General features: G+C 39.4%; 1 protein-coding gene across 16 annotated transcripts in view; it reads right to left on the bottom strand.

Moving 5' to 3' along the window:
- Positions 1-14824, bottom strand: part of MAGI1 (membrane associated guanylate kinase, WW and PDZ domain containing 1) — a 642924-nt gene that overhangs the window by 408440 nt on the left and 219660 nt on the right. The gene's annotated exons all lie outside the window — the stretch shown is intronic.

The following is a 14824-nucleotide window of genomic DNA, read 5'->3' as shown; positions in this document are numbered from 1 at the left end:
CTTTACTGAGACATAATTAATATACTATTCTGTTCTCCATATGTATTTATGAACTGCTCCATAGTTTTAAATAAGGAAGCAATTTAAAAAACAATTTAAAACCACAGGCAGCCACAAGAGGGCGCTTTCTTCATAGCTTCAGACTCAGGAGATTCTACACTGTGCTTAGTATTAGTAGCTCAGTTGCCTCAGACTCTTTGCGACCCCCATGGACTGGAGTCCGCCAGCCTCTGTCCATCGGGATTCTCCACGCAAGAATACTGCATTGGATTGCCATGCCCTCCTCCGGGGATGTTCCAAACCCGGGGATTGAACCCAGGGCTCCCGCATTGCAGGCAGATTCTCTCCCATCTGAGCCACCAGGGAAGACCAATTTTACATCCCTGGATAATATTTATCAGTTTGATCTCCTTCTCCAATTTTTGTTGGAGTTAATGCTGGAGTATATTTCATCCAATACATTTAAGCCAATAGTGTGAGCAGAGATGGTGACAGGTTTAGAAAATCATGACTTAAACACAGATAAAAAGTAAACGTTTAACATTAACTTCCTTCAGAGCAACTATGGATGACATTGTGTGTCATTCTTTTTTTCCCTTCTAGCTGTATAACACATTATACAAAGTTATTTATTTAGCATAAAATAAAAAATCATTACAAGAAATGAAACATGTTATAAATACTTGGTCTCCAGTTCTTTGTTATTTATTTCCGTCGGAACAATGCCTGGTATAAGTGGCACTCAATAAATATTCATTAAATGAATCAGAGAAACGAATGACTGAGTGAAATCCACAGTTCTTAAATTTATAAGAAAAAAAAAGTTTTACCTATGCCTTGGAAGCAAGATCAAAATATTTCCCTTGATCCATACCAAAAATGAATAAAACATTACAGTCATTTCACCGAATAAGTATCTCCCAAACAAGTTCTCAGAGACATTCTGTGGTGTTAAATATAATTTCTTTGTCCAAGGAATCCTTTAATACTGACTGACGTCTCTCTCTCAATGCATTGTCTCTGGTCTTCCTATTTAAAGTTCCTCAATCAATGCACCTCTCAATAAACCACAAGCACAAAACATTTCATCAGAAGTCATATTCCTATCCATCCATCTCATATTTCAAACTGTTTGACATCAGAATAGCATCTAAAGCAATAATACTACTGGCCCTATTTCCTACCCAGAAGCCAGGTGTAATTGCAAAAATTCTATTACCCCCTAGGCTCAACCACAATAAAAATTAGGCATGATTTTTTAGACTGCTTTTTCATTTGGGATTAACAAATGGGTAGAGGATGAGCTGCTGCAGACACAGACACTGGTCATCTTTAAGGTACCGTGAATTCATCAGGCACTGAAACACTTTCATAGCAACACACTTTGCAAGAAACTGGATCACCAAACGATAAACTCAACTTGAAAAGTCTTCCTCTGCCATTTTTTAGGGAAGAGTGTATTGTCAAAACAAAGATGTTATGTTTAGCCAGTTCTAGGCAGCCCAGAAACTTTAAATAGAACTCCAAAACACATTGTACTTGAGCGACAAGGAAACTAACTCTCACACATCATTCATTTATATACCTAAAAATTATTCCATGTAACTCGGGGCTATATTAGGTGCTTGGAGACATACCAGCAAAAAGGGCCAAAAAGGTCACATTCCCTTTTTGGCCCTCTGGAAGCACAGAGCCTAGTAGAGCTGATGAACAAATATAAAGTGGTGCTAACCAAAGAGACAGGAATGTCAGGGGTAGGCAGGTGGTGTATGCGAACACAGAGGTTGAACACCTAATTTAACTTTGGGTGGTTACTAATAACTATATCTGGATGTGATAATACAGCTGAAGTTTAAGAGAAGAATCCAACCACTGACATAAATAGAAAAATAGCCCAGGCAGGAAAACAAAAAGCCTGTACAAAAACTTGGGAGCAGAATAGCTTAGCAAGTTCAAGAAATAACAGGGTTTAATATAGTTGAAACCAACTATGGAACAGAGGCGGACAAGGATGAAGGAGGTAGAGAGGAGCCAATCACACACACAAAAAAAATTTATTTAGGCTAGATCCTACAGGAGCCCTGGCTACAATGGCCTGCACGTCTGGAAGCTGTACTTTTCCTTTCCTCCATATTTTGTAGACTCTTCTAAATTTCTTTAAGGTCAAACTAAAAACCCTACAAAGTAATTAAAGGGGACGACAGAGGATGAGATGGCTGGATGGCATCACTGACTCGATGGACGTGAGTCTGAGTGAACTCCGGGAGTTAGTGATGGACAGGGAGGCCTGGTGTGCTGCGATTCATGGGGTCGCAAACAGTGGGACACGACTGAGCGGCTGAACTGAACTGAATTTCACTAAACAAACCCAACATTTAAAAATCAAGATACAATATTAAAGAATTAGGAACAACTCATCTCACACGCTAGTAAAGTAATGCTCAAAATTCTCCAAGCCAGGCTTCAGCAATATGTGAACCGTGAACTTCCTGATGTTCAAGCTGGTTTTAGAAAAGGCAGAGGAACCAGAGATCAAATTGCCAACATCCGCTGGATCATAGAAAACTCAATACTGTTCCAGAAAAACATCTATTTCTGCTTTATTGACTATGCCAAAGCCTTTGACTGTGTGGATCACAATAAACTGTGGAAAATTCTGAAAGAGATGGGAATACCAGACCACCTGATCTGCCTCTTGAGAAATTTGTATGCAGGTCAGGAAGTAACAGTTAGAACTGGACATGGAACAACAGACTGGTTCCAAATAGGAAAAGGAGTTCGTCAAGGCTGTATATTGTCACCCTGATTGTTTAACTTCTATGCAGAGTACATCATGAGAAACGCTGGACTGGAAGAAACACAAACTGGAATCAAGATTGCTGGGGGAAATATCAATAACCTCAGATATGCAGATGACACCACCCTTATGGCAGAAAGTGAAGAGGAACTCAAAAGCCTCCTGATGAACGTGAAAGTGGAGAGTGAAAAAGTTGGCTTAAAGCTCAACATTCAGAAAACGAAGATCATGGCATCCGGTCCCACCACTTCATGGGAAATAGATGGGGAAACAGTTGAAACAGTGTCAGACTTTATTTTTGTGGGCTCCAAAATCACTGCAGATGGTGACTGCAGCCATGAAATTAAAAGACGCTTACTCCTTGGAAGGAAAGTTATGACCAACCTAGATAGCATATTCAAAAGCAGAGACATTACTTTGCCAACAAAGGTTCGTCTAGTCAAGGATATGGTTTTTCCTGTGGTCATGTATGGATATGAGAGTTGGACTGTGAAGAAGGCTGAGCGCCGAAGAATTGATGCTTTTGACCTGTGGTGTTGGAGAAGACTCTTGAGAGTCCCTTGGACTGCAAGGAGATCTAACCAGTCCATTCTGAAGGAGATCAGCCCTGGGACTTCTTTGGAAGGAATGATGCTAAAGCTGAAATTCCCGTACTTTGGCCACCTCATGCGAAGAGTTGACTCATTGGAAAAAGACTCTGATGCTGGGGGGGATTGGGGGCAGGAGGAGAAGGGGACGACAGAGGATGAGATGGCTGGATGGCATCACCGACTCAATGGACGTGAGTCTCAATGAACTCCGGGAGTTGGTGATGGACAGGGAGGCCTGGCGTGCTGCGATTCATGGGGTTGCAAAGAGTCGGACACGGCTGAGCGACTGATCTGATCTGATCTGATAAGACCACTGGACCATAATTTATAAAAAAGAAAAACAAGTGATAAAATGTTTTGTTTGACCCTTTGATCTTATTGCCTTCTTAATTACAGCAGTTCACATAACTCGGAAGGAAAAAGAACTAGAAAGTCCATTGTGGACTCCTTGTAAAATATTTGTATGCTCAGTCATGTCCAACTCTTTGAAACCCCATGGACTATAGTCTGCCAGGCTCCTCTATCCATGGGATTTCCCAGCAAAAACACTGGAATGGGTTGCCATTTTCTTCTTCAGGGGATTTTCCAACCTAGGGATTGAACCCACATCTCCTGCATTGCAAGTGGATTCTTTACCACTGAGCTCCCTGGGAATTCCCACGTATGAATGTATGTGTGTGTGTGTGTGTGTGTATATATATATATATATACACATATACATATACATATACACACACACACATACACACACAAACCTACCCTTTGATGTTTCTTTAAGGCCTTTATAATAGTATGGCTTGTGGAACCACAAGCAACACAACTGCTTGTAAGTATCTTTTCAAAATAGCATTCTTACCCCCACTCCATTCTTTAAAATCAGAACTTCTGAGGCAGTCCTAGAATTTGTATTTTAAGTCTCTCTCAGGTGATGCACTCTAAAGCACATCAAAGTAGGAGAAATACTATCTCTGAGTTTTAAAAATTGGTTTATTATAAGGCTAACTTCTGATCCTAATGATTTGTTCAAGCAACCAGCTAAGTTGAATAAGTTTCTTTTCTTGCTGAGAAACCCTTTCAAGGCTGTCTCTGGGGAAGCCAACCTCAGAAAGAAGGGAATCTGGAAGGCAGAGCCATGAAGCCAAGGTGGCAATTACTGGCAGGGCTTGGTGATATTCAACTGGATTCGTACCATTTAGGTTCTCTGGGCTCTGTTGAAGGGAAAAAGCCAGTTTAGTTGCGACAGATTGTACATGGGATGAATCTATTTGCAATCATCTTTAATAAAATTACTGGCCCTGGTAAAGGATAAAATTATTGATACATAAGTTGGTTAATTATATACGATGGTACTAATGAAAAGAGTTCTCACCAATAGAGCCTGAGATAAAAAAACCAATTGTTTCCCACTGTGAATCACAGAATCACAGAATGATAGATATGAGATGGAACTGAGAAATTACACAAAGCATATCAGAAAAGGAGTATCAAAAAAAACCCACCCTGAGGCATGGGCTATGCATATCAAAGTATTTATCCAAAAAGAGACCATGGACAAGTTAGAGAATCAAAATAACCACTGAGTTAACTTCAAGGTGGTTAGCCTAAGAATCTGGAGTGGTATCTAGAAGAAATTATGATTTCAGAGAGAATACTGAAGCAGATATCTGAGCTGTTTAGTCCAGAAGAACTGCCTTTCAAGAGCACTGTGCCCCTGGTTCTTCTCCTTGCTTTGTCTTCTCCATACTCCAACAGAGACTCTAGTTGTGGAAACAATAAATACATTATTACACGGATATATTTTTGCATCCATACCACATAAACAGAAATAAGTCTATTTTCCACTATGTGATGCTGGCACCTTGTGGACCCAGATGATACTTAAAGCTCCCAGTGGCTGAGAAGGTATCCAACCTCCTCCTCACAATGAACTCCAGCGAGCCTGCAAACCCATCCCCTTCTTTTCTCCTGGTACATAGAAACCACAGTATCTGGGATTTACTGCACATCCACTATAAAAAATACATGTTGGGTCCCAAGTTTTCCACTTCTTGGACCACGTCCTCAAACTAGGAGGTACAGTAACAGTAAAAAGATGAGAGGAAAGCCATGGACAGAAGATCTGGAAGGGCCAACAGCACCATCCATGGAAAGGGAAACCGTGAATGAGATATAAAATGTAAAACTTTTGCTCAACGGAAGGACAAGCTACAGACTGGGAGGAAATATTTGCAAATCATGTATCTGATACTGGACTAGGACCCAGAATATATAGGCAACTCTCAAAACTTTTTCTTTCTGGCTTACTTCACTCTGTATAATAGGCTCCAGTTTCATCCACCTCATTAGAACTGATTCAAATGTGTTCTTTTTAATGGCTGAGTAGTACTCCATTGTGTATATGTACCACAGCTTTCTTATCCATTCATCTGCTGATGGGCATCTAGGTTGCTTCCATGTCCTGGCTATTATAAACAGTGCTGAGATGAACATTGTGGTACACGTGTCTCTTTCAATTCTGGTTTCCTCAGTGTGTATGCCCAGCAGTGGGATTGCTGGATCATAAGGCAGGTCTATTTCCAGTTTTTTAAGGAATCTCCACACTGTTCTCCATAGTGGCTGTACTAGTTTGCATTCCCACCAACAGTGTAAGAGGGTTCCCTTTTCTCCACACCCTCTCCAGCATTTATTGTTTGTAGACTTTTTGATAGCAGCCATTCTGACGGGTGTGAGATGGTACCTCATTGTGGTTTTGATTTGCATTTCTCTGATAATGAGTGATGTTGAGCATCTTTTCATGTGTTTGTTAGCCATCTGTATATCTTCTTTGGAGAAATGTCTATTTAGTTCTTTGGCACTTTTTTTTATTGGATTGTTTATTTTTCTGGCCATTCCAGTATTCTTGTCTGGAGAATTCCATGAACAGAGGAGCCTCGTGGGCTATAGTCCATGGGGTCACAAAGAACTGGACACCACTGAGTGACTAATTACACTTTTCACCTTAATATGTATAAGAAAGTATTGGTAAGTATTTTATGCACTGCAGGATGTACATTCTCTAACTTAACCTCTCAAGTCTGCTGTTGTATTGGAAGAGCAGCCTTAGACTACACAGAAACGAATAAGAATGATTGTACTCCATCAAAATTTTACTTATAGGGACTTCCCTTCTGGTCCAGGGGTTACACACTGCAGGGAGCATGGGTTCAATTCCTGGTCAGGGAACTAAGATCCTGCATGCCACATGGTTGGGGGGGTGGGAAACATACATTACTTATAAAACAGATCACAGGGCAGATTTGGTCTGAGGGCCACAGTTAGAAGATCCTTGCCCTAGCTATTACCAACAGATTTTCAAGAATTTTTCATTCTCCCCTTCGACTTTTCGGGGTGTGATCTTAAAGTGAATCTAATCACACTTCTCTTTTTTTTAATAGCACTTGCTATTCATCTAGAAAACTTTGGCTATGCCTCAGGAGTCATGATTACTTGTTGTACGTTGAATCTTGAGTTATTACTATTTGCTGGCAGTTTTTTAACTGTAAGGAAAAATGATTAAAAGCCTCATTCTCTGAGACAGAAAGCAAGTGTAATTAGCATGGACAATACAAGCCATTACCCAGCTTCAATGGTCTCTCAAGTTTTCAAAAGAATAAGTGGAGACAGATAAACACTGTAGCACAGTCAACAGGGAAGAAGCTTCTAAGGAAGCTTTAATGGAGTCATGATGCCTTGAGAGAGTCTAGGACTAACTGTATTATTCCAGAAAAGCTTTTTAATTACCGCGATATAAGAATTCAATTTCTTCTTCTGATGAAATAGATTTGAAGTAGAAAAACAACAAAAACCTATTTTCTATAAATATTAGCATTTTAACCAATATTAATAATCAGAAACTTAGAAGAGTCCAAAATAGAGACATGGGAAAAAAGATACAAATTTGATTCAGCATATTAGAAAAGCATGTTATGATTACAGTACTATGAGTAAGTACATCCTTGGATTAGATAAACCTGAAATGTTAGTATATGGGCAGTACAGCTCTTGACAGGGATTTAACTTGCCTGAATTGCTAAAACATACCTTCAATTCTTCCTTTTAAAAACACAGCCACAAAATAAATAAATAAATAAATAAATAAATAAAAATAAAAACACAGCCACAGGTGCTTTGAACAATGACCTCCCCACCCTTCCATGTCCTTCTTCCTCACAGGAAACAGAGTCATCAGAGCCCAGAGAGCTGACATCATTCTGAACATTAAAGATGTCACCTTTAAGTTTCAAAGAAAGACATCAGTGGTAGGACTCCCATCAAGATGAGCGTAGAGCTGCTACAGCTTTTATGTCTCTACTGTGGCTTCGGAAGAATGCCTTGAGTTTCGTTAAGCTCAACACTCAGGAAGATTGCAATCAAAATAAATAGCTCCAAGATCTAAAGCAATCTTCATTGAGAACCTCATTGTGAACTGAGGTTTCTTTTAATTAAAACACTTATAGAAATGCTACAGCTATATTAAAGACTGATTCACAAATCAGACAACTGTAGTTTTAATGTGCGGCTCAGCAGTAAAGAATCTGCTTGCAATGCAGGAGATGCAGGAGACATGGATTCGATCCCTGGATTGGGAAGATCCCTTAGAGGAGGAAATGACAACCCACTACAGTATTCTTGCCTGGAGAATCCTGTGGACAGAGGAGCCTGGTAGGCTACAGTTCATAGGGTCACAAAGCATCTGAAAGGACTAAGCATAATAAAACCCATATTTAAATATTTTTAAAGTATATTCTTTTCATTCGTATTTAAAAAAATATTTGGAAATGCTGTAGCATTTTGTACATTCTTTTCCAGATGAGTAAGTCGACCCAAAGAACGTTTCAATGTTCTTCAGTTGAAAAGATGCCTAGTAGTTAAAAAAGTGAGCATATTATTTGAACAAACAGCTAACATAATGGTCAAAAATAATCTTATAATGTGTTTCCAGATTTTTTTTGATACCATGAATGAATATTCAGGCTACATAATTCCAGGTCAAGCATTTACTAGTTGAACCACCGTTAAAGATGTTACTTCATCTCCCAAAACCTCTGTTTTCTGTTTTGGAAATGGAGATCTTAATAATGTTGCCCCCATATTGGGCTCTAAGGAAGAAAGATGACTCAATGCATGTAAAGTATTTAGGAAAATACCTGGCAGATAGCAAGTCTTTAGTAAGCGCTAATCATCATCATCACCACCATCATCATCTTTTTCTTCATCAATTTTTGGTCCTCTCATTTAAAGGTCCCATAAAAGTTAAATGTACAAGTAGATAAAAATTGGGGGGGGGGGTGTGCATTAACTGTTAAGTACAGTCAACCATCCATTACTTAGTTTATTTAAAATTGAAGACCAGCCTTTAGTAATTCTGAACTTCTCTCTTATCCCCAGGAGGAAATAGAGGGATCTTTAGAGAAGGCCAGACATGAGGGTCCGGAGAAGGCAATGGCACCCCACTCCAGTACTCTTGCCTGGAAAATCCCATGGACGGAGGGGCCTGGTAGGCTGCAGTCCATGGGGTCGCGAAGAGTCAGACACGACTGAGCGACTTCACTTTCACTTTTCACTTTCACGCATTGGAGAAGAAAATGGCAACCCACTCCAGTGTTCTTGCCTGGAGAATCCCAGAGACGGGGGAGCCTGGTGGGCTGCCGTCTATGGGGTCACACAGAGTCAGACACGACTGAAGCGACTTAGCAGCAGCAGCAGACATGAGGGTCAGTGAGACCAACTCAACACTATCAGTCTCCTGATCATCCACCAGACAGCCCAGAAAACAGGAGCTCTGAGCAAACCAGGAACTGCTTCAAATGTGTGAAATGTATTCACTGAAAGAGGTAACACCCACCATGAGACATATTTTTAAATAAGCAAGAAAAAATTGCCATACAAGAAACTGGCAAAATTGGCACTTCTGGGAAAGAGAAACAAAAACTGAAAAAATAAAAATGTGTCCATTGCTATGGTTTTCAAACACTTCAATATTCTTATATTCTACCAGAAATTCCACAGCATATATACTTTCTTTGCCTTAGAATGAGGCTATTTGTTACATAGTTTTTAAGTTTTTCTTGGAGACAAGAGGGTGGGATGAAACGAGTGAGTACAAGCAATTTTCTCTGCAAGTTCTTACTTAACTCTCCTTCTCAGTCACCTTATGTTTCTTTGCAAACTGCCAAGCAACACTGGTTTCTATGTTAGATGTTTATGAAAATGAGAGATAAAGAACAACTCTGGGTAACATTCTTTAGACTCACACCATGGTGCTAAAAATTCCAGAATATTCATTTTAGAAATGGCAAGAGACAACCACAGTCAGGAGGGGGAGGGAATACAGATTTCCTAAACAGCAGGTGTTTAGCTTCCAGTTATACAAAAACACTGATGAAGTCAAAATCAACAGCTTGAGTATTTCCAGATCTAATACTATACATTCAAAGGATGGGTTTTAAAAAAAAAGAAAAAAAAAATTGGAAGCTCTGAACTGATAAAAGTACCAATGTCTTGAGATCAGATGCAAAGTCATAACATTATAGAAAAATGGCAGACCCCTTAGATTTTAGATTCCATCAAGATGACTGCAAACTCTGTAGGAAAAAACTCTGCACTTGAGTAACTTCACTGAAGTTACCATCTTTGACAAATTCGGCCTGAAAAAAGTTTCACATTATCAAGGTCTGAGGAAGATCTCTAAAAATCTGAGGAACCATCATCCTGGAAGCCTGCCTCACTTTCCAGCAACTTGCCCAGCCCCACTGCTTGTCCAGCACTCCAACTCAGTGGCTCCAACTTTTCCAACAATGTAGACAGGTTTTAAACTTCAGTGGAATGACTAAGTATTCAGTTATTAATATGTTGGTTAAGAAAATACATATTTAAAAAACCATTAAGAAATTCACCAAGGGAGGAAGAATAAATTGAAAGATTGGGATTAACACATACACGTTGCTATATATAAAATTGATAACTAAAAAGGACCTACTGTTGTAGCACAGGGAACTCTAGTTAATACCCTGTAATGGTCTATATAGGAAAAGAATCAAAACAAGAGTTGATGTATGTACAACAGTCTCACTTTGCTGTACACGTGAAACTAACACAACTTTGTAAACCAACTATACCCCCAACAAAAATATTTTTAAAAATATTTAAAAACCAAGAGAGTTTCTATTTTATTAATCCCCAAAGTATCTGCATTCACTTAAAAACAAGTCATTCCACTGATATTTGACACCCTATTATGTGCTAGACACTGTTCACAGAACTTGAGACACAAATTTTGCCCCTCAAAACTTCTCATTCCTTCTCTCCCTCCTTCCTAGACCTCTCTGTCTCAAAAGAGGTCTGAACAAAATGGCTTCTCCTGACAGAAGAATTCTGAATTTTATTTGGTTGAGGGAAAGAGGGAACAGAAAGAGATGGAGATAATTTTTCCTTTATCTTTGGTGTTTTAATTTTTGACTACATGCATGTATTCATGAAGTAGTCATGAAACTAAACATAATGGGAGGGGGTAAAATAACTATGTAAGAGATAGCTTCCCTTGTAGCTCAGTCGGTATCTGCCTGCAGTGCAGGAGACCCGGGTTCGATCCCTGGGTTGGGAAGATCCCCTGGAGAAGGAAATGGCAACCCACTCCAGTATCCTTGCCTGGAAAATCTCACGGACAGAGGAGCCTGGTGGACTGCAGTCCGTGGGGTCGCAAAGAGTCGGGCATGACTGAGTTACTAACACTAACACTAAGAGATACCTAGAAAAATTAAACAGGCCTTTGCAACTACTTTAAGCCTTCCTCACCCTTGCCATCCTCAGCATACAAGACTAGCCAACTCTACACTGCATGTTGAAATGAGAAACCAGTGGCTCTTCCCAGTTGTTCACATCAGTGAGAATTAGTAAACTGGCAACACTCAAGCAAGAATCATCTTTCTTTTGTTGGTCCCTGTAAAGCCCATCAAGTACCCAGTGACTGGCATACAACCAACACTAAATTATGTAATTATCAAATGGCTTGCTGAAAGAATAAGTGACTGAAGAAACTCCAGGGTCATGTCTTAAGGACTGAATGCTGATCATTTTTCCTTCCTTGGTGACTTCAGCACACTATCCAAGACTCCCCTCAAAGAATCACTCCTAAGTGTCTGTATTTTGTTGACAGCTAGCTTACTCACTGGGTTTCCCTGGTAGCTCAGATAGTAAAGAATCTGCCTGCAATTCAGGAGACCCCGGGTTGATTTCTGGGTCAGGAAGATCCCCTGGAGAAGAGCTAGGCTACCCACTCCAGTATTCTTGGGCTTCCCTGGTGGCTCAAATGGTAAAGAATCAGCCTGCAATGCAGGAGACCTGGATTCAATCCATGGGTTAGGAAGATCCCCTGGAGGAGGGCATGGCAAACCACTCCACTGTTCTTGCCTGGAGAATCTCCATGGACAGAGGAGCCTGACAGGCTCCAGTTCGTGGGGTCACAAAGAGTGGGACACTACTAAGCCCAGCACAGCTTAGCTGCTGTGAGGAGCAAATTTTGCGCCTGTATGTAGATGTCTTCTGCTGATGGCTAATTCCACAAAACCATCAAGCAGATAAAGACAGAGACAACATTTTAAACAATCCCAACAGACCCCCTCAGTAGGTCCTCCTTCTATGTTTTTAGTAACATCTTCCCCCACTTTTTGTTTATTTGTTTTCTGCTACTTGGAAAGTGAAACAGGTTTTGAATAAGACAATGATTAAACAAGTTGATTTTTTTTTCTTTTGTATTAGAGAAAATATCTCTAATCTAGCGGAGATATAGACCAAAAATAGTATTAGGAATCTAACAGCATTCTGTTAGGAAGTGCAAATTTAACACTGTTGGGATCTAAATTACATATGTGATATTATAAAGGGTATTCTGCAAATAAGAATGCATTAAACATTTCTATTTGAAAATTACCTTTATTCTCAATATTCAATGCTTAAATAATTTTCTATTCACATGCTTGTTGACTAAAAATAAAAGATACACTAAGGAAATATTCAGAGGTGACGCAATGTGTCCCTTCAAACTTCTCATCTTAAAATTGTTCCCTGTGGAAACCTTATTCCACCCATCACTTGAATGTTCGAAGGTAAAATATTTTGTTAAATAAATTTTGCTAAGGACAAAATACCTCATACCTTCTTTCACACAGGAATGATAACATGAAGGCCTCAAATTTTTTTTAAAGAAGGTCCATAAAAACAACTTAAATCTTTAAGACAATAATGATAACATGAATCTAGCACAAACTGTTTAAGGAATCTCTAAAATCCACTCTCCATCTCTCCCTGGGACAACTCCAAGGACATTCAAGTCCCATTTGTAACCTTCAAGAAGTTTGAAAAACAAACATTTGTCTTAGCAATGTAGAAACCCAGAGAAGGATCACACCATTAGCTCCTTGACACAGCCTGGCACAGACTCTGCTTGGCGCAGAATACAAGCAAGGCAGAAAGTTCCAAAGAATTCATCATGCTTCAAAACAGAGCATTTTTCAGATGGCTTAGCAAAATAGACACAGTAATTCCAGAATATCAAAACAGAAGAAAGATTTCCAGATGACATCACTGACTGCTATGGACAATTGATTTACATCAGTTTCTTACCCCAACACTCTTGGCACTTGGGACTAGACAATTATTTTTTATAGGAGACTGTGCATTGCAGGATGCTTAATAACATACCAAGTTTCTGCCCCCTAGATGCCAGTAGTACACACCCAAGTCACAACAACCAAAAAAAAATCTCCAGACATTCCCGCTATCTCCTGGGGGCTGAAACAGCCCTTGGGTGAGAAACACTAAGAAACAACAATGACACAGATAATGACAATGATGATGATGAAGATAGTAAAAAAGCAGTAATAATAGCAAATTAAAACAATTTCAACTTAGTATTCTACATCAGATACTGTACTGGGGACTTTATATATACCTTATCCTATAAAACAACCCTATGAGATAGTTACTACAATTTTCCACATATTATAGATAAAAGAACTGAAGTTTTAAAAAGTTAAGTGCCTTATTCAAAGTCCAATTATTAAGGGGGTGACAACGGTTCAATTTCTAAATCAGTAAGTTTACCCACCATGCTACATACTGCCATCTCCCCAAGGAGAATCCTGAGTGTGTTTTTTAATGCAACACTAATAGGCTGTTGCAAAGAGAGGTGAATGTATAATGTGGTACCCAAAGAATACAACAGACTTTGTGGAGAGGCAGGTGAAGCAGGGCATCGCTGGCCAGGAAACTCCTGGGAGGCTCCTGTTAATAACACATGCTTTACGTACAATCTTGATCATCCTCAGGGCAACCCCTCAAGATAGACACCAGCATTCCTATGTTACAGGTAAAAACAAAAAGAAAAAAAAAAGAAAACAAAAAAACTACATCCAGAGAGACTTGAATAAATAATTCAAGGTCACATAACTGACTTTCCGAATAGAGCCAAGACTTAAAATAAGATTGTTCTGACAACTGAGCTTCAACTGCTAGGGATACAATGATTTTATGGGTTGAGAAAGAATAATAATATAAACAGCACACATACCATGGGCAGTAACCGATGCAGGTGAAATCCCCTTAGGTCCCACTTTGTGGTGAGATCTTGAGAAGACCAACAGAACTCACTCATGATCCAACCACCTCACAAACTGGGGACTGTTCCGGTATCCTGTCCCTCTGGACCACCTCAGGCTCCATTTAGGTATTGGCTTTTTTAATTTTATTTTAAGTAGAACCAGATATTTTGTTTTGTTTTTTTTTTCTAAGAGAAATTTCCCTTTACCAGGATATTAACTTCACAGTTGAAGGTCAGCTGGGACATGTGAGGTCCATGAACAATGTGTCTGGCAGATAATCCAAAAGGGGAGGAAAGACACAAAGGGAGATTTATGGTGGGAAAATGAGAGCAACACTCAAGGAGGAAATAATCTACAGTACAGATATTTAATCTGAGAGAAATATTTGGATATTGGGAATAACACAGGAGAATTGAGGCCATGATTATGGTTTAGAAGAGCCCAGGGATTGTTATTAACTGAGAGACTATTCTACCTACACACACCAGTTAAAAAGCACTGTTTGAGGTTTCACAGAGCCCTTCCATCACAGACAGTGATGAGATGATCTAAAAGCTAGGATAATTGACCACACTGGGATCCTACGCTTGTTTCTGGACACTTCAGCAGCTCACATGTGGAAGATAAATTTAAATGTAAGGCCATTAGAATATAGCAACAACTGTTTCCAAAGGGAAGTTAAATAAGTAGGTTAAAGAATTTTATATAATTTTTCAGGATCACAGAAATTCAGTTCTCAGATGTCATCCATCTTAAGTTCTTTTGCAATTGACAAAGGAGAGCTTACACAAGCCAGACAA

Source organism: Bubalus bubalis, chromosome 21, assembly GCF_019923935.1.
Source record: "Bubalus bubalis isolate 160015118507 breed Murrah chromosome 21, NDDB_SH_1, whole genome shotgun sequence".
NCBI lineage: Eukaryota > Metazoa > Chordata > Mammalia > Artiodactyla > Bovidae > Bubalus > Bubalus bubalis.
This window is presented reverse-complemented; position numbering and strand designations above follow the sequence as displayed.